The following is a 13,191-nucleotide window of genomic DNA, read 5'->3' on the forward strand; positions in this document are numbered from 1 at the left end:
TAATGCAACACGGACGGCAGCCTATTAATTTCAATAGGCTTCATGTCCCCAACCGAATCACATGCAGAGAGATGCCACCATGCCTGTGGAAACGAGCATTAAATGTTTAGGGTAAGCCTTAAAAAAATGATTACTGAACTTAGCATATTTCATATGCTTATCAATTAATTAATCAATTAATTAATGCTTTATATTACTAACCAGAGCTCTACAACAGATGAGTGACATGTGAGATGTACAGTGGGCTTTTTCTCTGGTATATGTTCTAAAATGCCAATGATTGCAGATGATAAAGGCATAGTGTTATAAATGTAAGATTACTTTAAGTATTTCAACAAAGATTACTAGCCTGAAGCAGCTGCAATTAGGGTTAACTACTGAATTTTAATTGGCAGCTTGCAGCTGCTTTGCTTCCCTCTGGGCTGTATGCATGGAAGTGGTGCCGGGAAACTCAGACTCTGAAGCTCACATGACTGTCAATAGAAATTCTTTGTATTGATTCTGAAATGTTGTCTTCAAACCTTTTTCTGTACATCGAAAAAGCCTTTTTTTGCATTGGTAGCAAAAGACAGTACAAAAAAAAAGAGTAAAATATATAAATATGAAAAAAGGAAAAACTTGCCTTCTTTATGGACAGGATCACGCGTTATGAAGGGCAAAGACAAATTTTATGGCACAATAATTTCACAGAGTGTTTCACAGGTGTAAGATGCTTCATCGGGTAATTAAATGTCGCTTTTAGTGGGATTCTCATGAGGCACATTTGCTGAGAGTCGGGCCAACAGGCAGCATGTAATTACCTGATGAAGCAAGTTACGCCTGCAAGATGTGTTGTAGTGTCATTAAAATGTGTCTTTGCTCTAGACATTTACTCACGTCCATATAAGAAATAATCCCTCATCTTAAATATTTCACTCTTTTGGGGAGTATCTTAAACTCTTTGCTGGTTCCATTTCAAGGTTTTGCCTCTTTTTTATTTAGGGCAACTGTGCCTAAGTCAGGCCTGGGAAAATTCAGCCCACAGCTGCAAAGAAGCTGGCTCAGCGATAGAGGGCGGGATTCCGCTCCTCTCCCCTTCTCCCTCCTGCTTTCCATTCAAAACCACGTGCAGAGCATGTACAAGATGATCAACTTACCCAATCACACTCTCCAGCGCCAATCTTCATGGCAATGGCGATATCATGTGTCCTGCCGTTGGTACATACCAGTGTGTCACATGATTCTGCTGTCACCATGAATATTGCTGCCGGGAAAGGGCGATATATTTAGTTATCACCCAAAATCTCCCTGTGCATGCTTTTTCTGGAAGGAGGGAGGATGGGAGGGAGGGGGACGGACACCCTAGCTGCAGGCCAGCCCTGGCCTAAACCAACCTTGACAAAATAGTATGTAGGCTATAGTTCAGCACCACAACAACATACACCTGTAGACCCATGAAATGGCTGTTTTTTAAAGAGAACTACAAGATTTTGGCCAAAGATGTCTGAGGTAGGCCTGACCAAAGTCCTCCAATGTTTTACAAGTGGTTGCCAACTTGTTTTCTCTTTTTAAATATAAAAAAGATTGAATTTGTTGAGACAAACTTCACATTGCAATGATTTTTAAATCCCGAAACTTGTTGCAAAATAGAGGACCATTATGGGTTCTTTTAAATGTTAAAAGTGCTGTCCTACAGTAATACAAAATCCAGAGAGCTGAAGGTGACCCAAATCCTCAGGGAAAGTATAAGGGGCCAAAACAGATCAAAAAGCACTATTACTATAAAAAAGATATGCTACATATACATTTGACTTCTTAAAGCAAAAGGTATGTGAAGTAATTTAGCTTTAAAGTGAGCACAAAAAATCTTCCATTATACATCACTATTGAATGTACAAATAATCTCTTTGTGCATCTAAAAGGACAGCCCACATCCAGAACCATTGGTATACAGTGACCCCATAGCTCATACATTTTACAGAGCCACACCAATCCAACATGCATTCAGCTGTTCTGAAGTTTATGCTCCTCATCAGTGCATGGTATGGATTGAATAGGCTCTATGGAATAGGGCTGAGACCAGTACTGCGATATACCCAAGGTCACGGTGATCCAGAACCACTAAAAAAAAGCTATGCAAAATATAAATTTGCCGTCTCAAAACAGAACGTATTAGCAGTAATTCAGCATAAAGTGAGCAAGAAAGATCGCCCATGATGATCCAGAACCGCTGGTATATAGAGAGACACAGCATTTGAATACTTAGGAGTAGGCCCAGCTATTGGTCCCCTGCTATTCTGTGCAAGGATTTGTCATTTTGCATTAAAAAAAAAAATCTGAAAGAAAAAAATAAGGGCGTTTCTTTTAACTTTTGTTATGGGTATATATAATTGTCTACCTGAGTTTTAAATAAGCATTATGAGGTTGTACTTTTTCCTGTTATCAAATCACATATTTTTGCTTATTATACAACAAGGGATGCAAAGCAATAACTGGCTAAGACAAGTTAAAATTCTCAACTGCACCATTAGTGTACATAATAATAGTCATGAGGCCACGTGGGGCTTCTTAGACCATTATACCAAAGTATAAAAACAGCCTAAAATTACTCTTATTTTTCTTCAGTCTGAGAATGTACATCAGCCTTCATTTTTAAAGATCAGGCAGCAGACACAGTAGGTAACTGTTATTTTTTATATGGGATCCATTGTCATTCACTCGCTTGCCCTATGCAGGTCCCAGACATCCTCTGGGACAGAGCAGGCACTGTCCCTCAGCTCCTCCATCACGTACACTCCTATAGGTGGCAGAGGGTGGAGTGACAGGATTGGCACAAAACTCTGGGTTATCTTAAACCTGGCTAAAAAATGCTTAGTGCTGTTTGCCTAACAGTGATGGAGTGTCCCAGAGAACCATGGGTCTCCAAGACAGCTCTCTAGATCAAAGCTGGGTTAAGGAGAAGGATAATTCATGGAGCTTGGATGTGTCAAGTATGGGTATCTTAGCAAAGTAATGCCATTGATGTGGGCATAGCTACAGTTTATGCACATTTAAAACGTCTTATAAGCACACAAGTACTTTGTGCTTCAGATTCAAGTATCAAACTATTAATTTTCTTTCTTTTATTGAAACTAAAAGGTAAGCTTAATGGTATGGTTGCGAAAATAATGTGTGAAACTTGTGATTTGCAGCTACAACTTCAATTTAATATGCTTTAAATAATATAAATGTTGGTTTCAAGTCACGAATCACTTGAGTCGGTCATCTAGAAAAGGAACATATTTTTAGACTGAAGGTGAACAGTAGTTCAGCTAGTGCTTCTGATATAGGCTCATTTAAAACAAGAGTGCATAGAGACAAACTTATGTGCAGTGATTCATGGTAACCAACAACCAAACAGTAGTAGCACCATCATAACACCAGTTATCAAAAAACCTGCTTTGGACCCTACAACCCCCTTTAACTACCAGCCAATCTCATATCTCACTACTTCCCTTTACTTCCAAACTGCTGGAACACTAGATCTATTCAGAACTGACCAACTTTCTGTCTATTAACTCCTTGTTAGACCGCCTTCAGTTTGGCTTCTGATCTCATCATTCCACTGAAAGAGTCCTCATCAAAGTTGCAAAAGACCTCGTCCAAAATCCACAGACCAATTCCTCTAGATTGAAAACTTGCAAGGGTAGGGACCTCCCCTTAGTGTTTCCTGTTTCTGTGTATTTTATCAAATTAACATGATTCTGGACTGCACATCACAGCTCTACAGAAGATGTTAGTGCTATATAAATAAATAATAATAGAAAAAGTAACAATTGTAGGGCAAAATATGTGCCAAGGAAGTACAATAAATGTTGTGACTAAAGCAAACTAAAAAATAATAACTACAATGTAATTAGTTAGTACTCTGATGAGGGACTGTAGAAGTTTGGTGTAGTACTTTTAGTGTAATGTGGGAATGCTTAATGGTACACACTGTTTTAATGAGTTGCTTGAAGACAAGTTATGGAACGTACAGAAACAGACCAGAAATATATCTTTCAATTCTCCTATCCTTTCCCTATGGTTTGGGGGTTTTCTGTGCTCCAACCCGCTAAAGAATTTTAATACTCTTACCGCCTATAATTTTAATACTCTTACTGCCTATACTGCCTAAGCCTTTTTCTGTAACATTTAAAGCCATAGCATACACACAATCAAATCAAAATATTGAAATCAAGAAAAACCAATCAGATTTCCTAAATTCTCAAACTTAATCTCAATCTGAATTCTCAATCTTGATCCATCAGCTACTTCAGCTGTGGTGGAAAATTCTGATCATTTTTTTTAATTGAATAGTGTGTGGATTGGTTTCATTTTTTAAACAATACAATCAATCAAGAAAATGCATTGAATTTAAAGTATAGAAAGAAAAATGAAAACATTGTATGGTGTATGGCCGCCTTTGCACAATGCCTTACAGAAACCAAAACAATAATAATTAATAATAATAAAATCTGTGTGGGGTGACGTGATTCACTACGCCAGGCTTTTTAAAATATTTTTTCATTTTTTGTATATTGTAACTAATAAAATTATGATATTTTATAGATAAATGGTGTTCTTCTGATGTCTCTGGGGTATACGCCCTTTTTCTCGCTCCTCTAAAAATGTATTACAATGATAATAAATAAAATTAATAATAATAATAATAAATATTCTTAATCACAGTACAGTAGAAACCTCATACAAATGTATAAACCTCTTTCAAAATAAAAGATAATGCTCAAACTCATTACAAGATGCCGTTTAGCTTTTGTCCTAAAAATACATCCACATTCAAGAATTACACAGTGCATGCCTTTTCCGTAAAGTCATTGCAATATAGTTCTACTGGATAAGTAGCAAATGTAATCCAAAAACACATAAAAAAAAGAGAAAGTAGAATGAAAACAACATGTTTCTGCTGCTGTCTCCAGTGGTTGCTGAAGCAAACAGATCTTCATCGTTCAATTCAGACTAAATTAGAAAAGCGCTTGTATGACAGGTGACATGATCCTCCTGTCCCATAGGCATACCACAAATGCTTCTGCAAGCTGTGATCTGCTATTGCATATAGAGACTGTGCCAAACATTTATCCTTAGTGACTGGCTGCTCTAAGGGACACAATCCACAATGAGTATTGGAATAAATGCAAAAGAGTTTGGAGAGACTCCAAACCATGACAAAAAAAAGACTACATTAGAAAATCACATGATTAGTTCTGGCAAGGACTGCCAAAAATCAACAGCTCTTTCTTGCAGGTGATGTTATCCGAATCCGTGTATATTTAAATCTGAGAAGATTGGGATGCTGATCTGCCAATAATATATATGGTATAAAATATTCACAGTGATTCTTTAGGAGTTAATTGTAATGATCTCTGGCAAACACGGCACTGGCCCACACATTTTAAAAACAAAATTGATATGCAGAATAGTCTCTCAACACTTCAAACGCCATACTTTTAGAAATGAGAAAAACTGTTTTACAAGTGGAAATTTCACAGATCGGTAGACAGGAGTCAGGATTTCATTGACAGCGTAGGCCAAAGAACCGCTTCTTGGTTGGATAAGGATTTAAGTTCAATAAACCATCAAATTTAATTTTTGCAAATTATTTACTTTGAACTGTAGGGATTTCTGTCATATATATAAATATATATTTTTTGTAGTACACGGAATGGATTTTAATGACATAAAAAACAAAAAATGTTAAAGGGACCCTGAGCAGGTTTTAAAATCCCAATTTGAAGTTACCGGGGGCTTCCTACAGCCCCCCATAGGGCGCGAGGTCCCCCGGCATCATCCTGGCTCCTCTCCCGGTCCTGTTGGTGGCTCCGTTAATTGGCGACTTCTGCCTGAAGTCGCCAGTACGATTCCCTGCTGCGCACGTTACGTGTCGTCATGCCGGCCGGCATGCATGCGAGTCCTGTGCAATACTCAATTCTCTAACTCTGAACTGGGCATGCACAGTACTCTCATGCCGGCCGATGTGATGACGTGTGCTGGCCGGTGTGATGACGCATAACGTGCGCGGCGGGGACTGGTACTTGCGACTTCAGGCGGAAGCCACTAATTAATGGAGCCGCCAGTGGGACCAGGAGAAGAGCCTGGAGGACTTTGCGGCCTACTGTGGGCTGGAGGAAGCCCCAGGTAAGTTCAGATTGTGATTTTAAAACCTGCTGAGGGTCCCTTTAAAACAAACACATAATTACAATAAACGTGAATAATGTAGTATCAGTACAATACTGCAAAAGATTTACTTTAGTTCTGAATGAAATATAATGAATAGCTCTGATATATCTCTCTTGTAGTACACGTGATGAATCTTGACTGCATAAGTAAGCAAAAAAAAAAAATAAAATCTGTTAGACATTGGTGCATTGCTGTTTTTTTCCTATTTTTATTTTAAGATAATTTTCTGTTTTAGTTATTTGTGTGTGTGGCTCACAGGTTTTACATTCTTATCTTTTATTTCTATTTGTTTTTTATATCTGAAGTCACACCTAACAGAACCTGGAGAGTTATTTTCTCTGCAGCTCCCCTGCTCTGAGTTTAGATTTCTGTATAGGAATCATTATGGAGAACTATTTCATAAAGGTTGTGGGTAATATAGACTCATCAACTCATCAAAGGTTAGTTCTGAAGTTAGGAAAATTATTGGGTGTCTTGGGGATAGTGTTGGGCATCTTTTAAAGAGTTAAGGTTAGTAATAGGCTTAGATGAATATTAGATGAATATAAGGAACCAAGTTAGGCAATAGGCATGAAGCAGGGTAAGTAAGGCAATATAAGGGCAAGCAAGGTGCAAGGTTACATTTATCAGGGAGTAGGACCGTGTTATACATACAGGAGGATTGGTTAGTCATAAGTCAAGGTGTAAAATTAGGGTAAGGCTTGGAGGCTTGGTTGGGATAACTCAAAGAAATGGAATTACTAAATGTTGATAGTCGCAAAAACACAGATGAGGCTAGATATGCTATTGCTGATGTTTGCAAAAACAAAAACAAAAAAATGGTCAATGGGTCCTCCAAAATCTGGGAAAATCCATGTGCCATTCTCAGGGCTCTTTTACACTAGCTAACGCGTGCACGAACCCATTTTTAAGAAACTCATTATGACATACGGCATGGCGTTGGAATATTGCGGTTTGACGCGTATCAGCGGTTCCACTTCTAATTCACCTGATGGGAAAATGCTTGCGCCTTACGATTAATAGCTTCCAGAGGCGTTACTGCTCTGGAACGCTTTGCCTAATCTGAACAGCAACAAGAAAGTCAATAGACTTTCATATTACCGTTCTTACTACATCTTAGGTGCGTTCCGTCAAAAGGGATGGAACAGCTCCTAGTGTGAAAAACTCCTTAGGCAAGCTTTCCTCTTTTACGTATAGCTGTATATAATGTATAATGTATAATATATATATATATATATATATATATATATATATATATATATATATATATATATATATATATATATATGCGCATCAGAGGCTGCAACGATTTTTTAATTTTATTCTACAAGCAGATTTAAATTAGAACTTCTTTGCTTTCAAGCTTTCCTTTTTAATAGGACAGTAAATCACAATACTACCAATGTGGCAAAAACGTAACTTTTTAATACCATTCATTAAGCTTGAGGAAAACACAACTGAACTAGTGACACCATTTGTTTTGAATGTCATATCAACTATTTGCCATTATTACCTAGAGAAATCCAAGTAAACTGTACTGCTCCCTCCTAGCCATCACGCCTTGCTCCCCTGGGCCCTGTAGAAATGTTGGTTTGCTTTGGCTGCACTTATCTCCTTACTTCCTTACTAGTAATCTAATCTGCTGGTTTGCTCTAATGGGACTGCTTAACAATCATTCACAATTTATTAGCATGGAGATTCTATATATCAATTATACATGTGTTTTTAAAGCGTGCGCGACATGCATCCTTATTTGTGCTTTTTAGTGATCAATTGTTAAAGAAGACCTGAACTCTCTCTGCTTTTTTTTCATCATCTTAGACAAGATTATTTATTATCAGCGGTAAAGTCCTTTCTGACCCTTTTCTCGTCTTCTTTGGCTAAAAGCCATCTTTTTTGCATTGTTCTATTTTATGTTTTGTCAATATGAACAGTGCCATATTGAAATGCACATATTCTCTAAATACTATCAGATCCAGAAACCTGGACATATGTTATATTTTAATGTGTATCCCCTGACTCTGTTACGCCATACCTGTCCCTTCCTCTGCCGCCCAGCTACACATTTAATTTGCTGAATGAAGAGACATTAAGACAGTTATCATAGCTAGCATAAATTAATTTTTACAAAAACATATACGATGATCAGAAAATTCCTTTCAGTTTCTTAGCGTTTGTAAGGGACATTGCCATGAAGTAACAGTACTCAAGAAGATACAATGTCGTAAATGTATTCTGCCATATTTTGTTATTTACTTCTAAGCCAAATACTTTGAACATGTCATTCCTCTAATGTAGAAATTAAATGGAGTAAGACAGAAACATTAGGGAAAAAAATAAGACATTAATGGATTTACTGAATAACCAAATAATGTAGGTTTTTAATGACATATACAGAGGTCATACATAGGAAAAAAAACAGAGGGAAGAGAGAAATATCACTATGTAAACTCATCACTGCAGCGGTGTTTATAAAATTGCCTTTTACAATTCCACATCATAGCCTAAGCCAGGGACACCATATACAGAACCAACAATTACAACAATTCCTGACATAATAGTTATCCCCTTCAGTCCCAGTATCTTAAAGTGTACTAGAGATCTGCATAATGGTTGTATTTTTACTTACCTGGGGCTCTCTCCAGCCCCATGAGGTTTGGTGGCCTCCCTCGCCGTCCTCTCCACCTGCTCCGTTCACTTGCAATCCTTCCCAGTAAATCTGGCCAGTCACGTCTAGTTGCGCTCGTCTGGGTATATACGGCCCGGCTGCACATGTGTACTTGCTGTACTACTGGTGCCCAGGAGCTGCGGGAGTGCGACAGTGGTTGCGCGCATGGCTGAGTGACACATGCACAGGAGAGCGAGTACAAGTCAATGGAGCAGCCGGAGAGGACGGAGAGGGAGCCCACATACCTCATGTTGCTGGAAGAAGCTCTAGGTAGGTATAAATACAGCAGAACCTCATTATAGTAAACTCTGATAATAAACCACTGGATATAGTAAACTCAGTCCTTGGTCCCAGCAACTGCAACTCTATAAATATACAATGTATGCCCAATTCTGATATAGTAAACTTCTGATACAGTAAACTAATTTTCCTGGTCCCTTGGAGTTTACTATACAGGGAGTTTACTGTATCCCCATTATGCAGATCTCTGGTTTCCTTACTTCAAGGAGTTAGCCCAAATCTGAAGTTCCAAAGTCTGCGCTAGCATTGTTGCCCTTGCACACCACTGTGACATTAATTAATCAAAATTTCTGACCAATGGAAAACATACTCTAATAAGTGACTAGCTGCATACAAAAGCACTCATTTGTCTGAGACAAATTCTATTTAAAGATTATTAATTCATGTATAACGATTGTGATGAACGAGTGCTTCCTTGCTGTCATTTCACAATGAACTATGAATGCTGTATTACCAGCTCTTCACGTAGCCAGCATTTAAGTTAAACTGCATGAGTTTAACCTATGGCATTTTATATTGAAGTAGGAAAATTAAACTGCAAGTAGTAAGCGAATGGCCTTCCAATCAAAAAGTCATTACTGAACTAACTAATGCATGTGTTTAAGCTGATAATATGGTAATTTCACTCATTCTTTAAGGCTATTGGCATTATGACAAGGCAGTTTTCATTCTGGTTAAATGAATACAACCTTGCGTGAAGCTAGTTTTGATCTGTTATTGACCCCAGTAATAGTGGTGAAAATAGTTTTTGATGAGTGAAATAAATAAATTGTGTTCTTACTGACGAATCGCTGCACATACCCGCCACTCTCCCAGCCCACAGGCCCCTTTTTCTGCCGTCGCTATGACAGCAGAGCTCTGTGCGCCGGGCAGGAGTCAATTTCATTGGCTCCTGACCCTGTCCATCAATGTAAGCCAATGGGATTGGCTCACAGTGATCACATGGTTAGGGGCCAATTAAATTGGCTCCTAACAATTTTACAGAGCTCTGCTGTCATACTGACGGCAGGGCGAGTGAGCTGCAGTGTAATGGGCAGAGCTTCGCGATCGGTGGGACCACGCATCGGCGATGTTGAAATCTACATCCTGGAAGAGCCACACAGCCACCAGCAGGACGTAGATTTCAACTAGTGCCGTCTAAAAAAGGTTAACCACTTCCTTCAATATTGACTTTTATAAACATCCTACTTGTGCACCTTTCACGCGTGTATGCATTTCGGGGGAGAGTGTGTACACACACATGAGCATTTGTTCCCTTCAGCTAACGGCATGAAGTCATTAAAGAAGCCATACACCTATAAGAAAAAAACAAGACCATCAGGTGAGTTATAATTTCACTGAATCCATACAAGAGGAATATTAATCAGCGTACATTTGTGAGAAACAACTGTTTCAACACCTGGTTACATTGTGATGTGATTAAGAGATGCTAACAAGACTAGCTCCAGCTCAATTAAGACAATATACCGTATATCTCAGCTTAGGCTGAATATAAATTACATTGTTACATTTAATAAGTTCTCCTTGGATATATGTTAAAATTTGTTCATAATATAGATAACAACCAGCTACAGTAGACTCAAACCCTAATGAATTAAAGTTTAATTACCAATGACCTGGTCACTAAAGGTCTCAAAATATTGAAGAGTACCTGTAGTGTAGTGAAAATAACATAATGAATAATTTTTTTTTGTAACAATATTTACTTATAGATTATTTAGTCAGTGTTTGCCCATTGTAAACACTACTTCACCCTAATTTATATTCTGAAATTTTTTACAGGTGGCGACATCTTTAATCCTGTCTGGACTAGAGAGAGAATGACATATTACATGTTTCATTGCTTGTGGTTGCACAGCTCTGACAGGACGTAGATTTTGCCAATCGTTGCAGCGCGGCCCCACCGCTACCGCCGATCGCACCGCTCTGTCCCTGCCGCAACCCATTCTCCATGCCATCAGTATGACGTCAGAGCTATGTAAGCCGGTCAGGAGCCGATTTCATTGGCTCCTGACCCTGTCATCACTGCAAGGCAATCCCATTGGCTTACATTGATGGACAGTGCTAAGAGCCAATGACAACGGCTCCTGACCAGCGCACAGAGCTCTGCCGTCATAGAGACGGCAAAGAGAGTGGCCTGCGGCGATGGAAGAGTGGCGTGACCGGCGAGAGTGGCTGGTATTTGCTGTGATTCGTCGGGAGGTGGCGTTTTACTGTATCAGCAGTCTCTGGTCCTTAAGGGGCCAGAGACTGCCAGTACGGAAGTAGTTAAAGTGGACCCAAATTAAAAATACAAGATTTCAGAAATAAAATCTATTTTCTAAATTATAGTAAGAAATAGCAGCCTTTTTTCAGCTGCATAATGACAAATATTACATATTTTACATTTATTGGAGGAACCCCTCCCTTCCTTTCATATTGCCGGGACAGAATCCAGCAAACTGGTGGAGTAGGTGGTGTCCGGCAATGGAGGAATTGCTAATGGCTGCCACCTGTATAACCCTAGTTATGGAAAGAGAAGGGTGAAAAGCATTCCCTGAAATGCTCATAGGCTTGAAGGAGTGTTTATTTATCTTTGTATGTGCCAGAGTGGTGCAACTAAATATTTTGAATTAAAAAAATGTTTGGTTTGGGTCCGCTTTAAGTACACCTTAATTTTCTCATAACCAGCAGTGATAAAAGATTACATCACATCAAAAATATAAACATCAACAGCAACTTTTGAGGAAAAATATATGCATATCCCAGTTAGAATTCTTCAAGGTACTCGTTCCACCCATTAAATACAGGGGGTCGCCAACAGCAATACCTTGTCTCTACAAGTGCAGATTCAAGAATTACCATAAAACAAAAAACAGAAACAACTCCCCTCCTCCCCCAGGTCACGCCTCCCTTCCTACCCATCCCCCTCACCATCCTAACATTTTTACACAGATGACAATTCTTGTGGCCAAAGGCAGATAGGTAACTGTATTATCAATAAGGAGTTGGAAGGAAGGATTTTATCTGTACAATATATCAGGCTGTATTTACTATTTAAGTGTTTTTATTCTATTTCTCCTTTATAGTAGGCATTACTTCAAATAAGAAGAATAGGAAGTCAAGATGAATTGAATGGAGTCAAGAACAAAAAATACGCTCTAATGCGGAATGAACAGTTCTGCCTTGTTCCTTTGTGGATGCCGCAGGTCAATGAGAGCCTGTGTTCTGCTTGCCAGGCTTGTCTCTAGCTTCCTGATTCCAATTATTTTATACAGATTTGTCTGGTGTGTGTTGAAATATATTCATAGACTATCTATACACATTATGAGAGTACATATTCTACAGAAATCAAGCAAGAATGTTCATTTGGCACAATGATGTACACAATGCTCTCGTGCTCCGCACTTCCACTGTTGAAAATGCTTACTGAACAGGCAGGATTTTTTATGCAGCAGATTATTAGACCATATGCTAGACTATAGAAAGGGAGTCTCAGTAAACATTTTGTCACGCCATTTAAATATCAATGTGAGCTTCTCAAGCCTGCATTTTACATTTCCCTGCTGTTTGCATTACACCACAGATGTCATTAAGGCTAAAAAGGATGCGCATACACAGGGCCGGTTCTAATAACACTGGGGCCCCAGGGCAAAATTAACCAGAGGACCCCCCCAGTAGACACCCCCCAACCAAAAAGCGGCAGTAGGGATCCTTTGTTGCAGCCAAATTCCTCCCATGACTCCTATGCCATGGGCTGACACTCCATGGTTCTGATGAAGACTCTGCAGGGTGCCTGGGGAGCAACAGTTAAGTTGGCGGGGAGACACCTTTCGGGGCCCTACAGGCTTTGGGTCCCTGGGGCAATTGCCCCCTTTGCCTCTATGGTAGCGTTGACCCTGCGCATACAACAAAATATTAATGATTTAATACACACAATCAATATACTCGGGAATGCATTTCAATTTTGGATTGTGGCGTTTGCCCGTTTGCGTTTTGCAATTCTCATTCAATTAATGAGAAGCGCGATGCAATCGCTGGGAAAATGC

The 13,191-nt window shown here is 39.1% G+C and overlaps 1 protein-coding gene across 3 annotated transcripts in view; it reads right to left on the reverse strand.

Moving 5' to 3' along the window:
• Nucleotides 1–13,191, reverse strand: part of PRR16 (proline rich 16) — a 399,363-nt gene that overhangs the window by 280,484 nt on the left and 105,688 nt on the right. The window contains exon 1 of one of the 3 annotated variants that reach the window (XM_068247082.1): nt 10,360–10,440. The exons of the other annotated variants lie outside the window; for them this stretch is intronic. The gene's annotated coding sequence lies outside the window, so the exon portion shown is untranslated. Of the gene's footprint in view, nt 1–10,359; nt 10,441–13,191 lie in introns of those variants that run through there. 3 annotated transcript variants of the gene reach the window in all.

This window comes from Hyperolius riggenbachi, chromosome 1 (genome assembly GCF_040937935.1).
Source record: "Hyperolius riggenbachi isolate aHypRig1 chromosome 1, aHypRig1.pri, whole genome shotgun sequence".
Taxonomy (NCBI): domain Eukaryota; kingdom Metazoa; phylum Chordata; class Amphibia; order Anura; family Hyperoliidae; genus Hyperolius; species Hyperolius riggenbachi.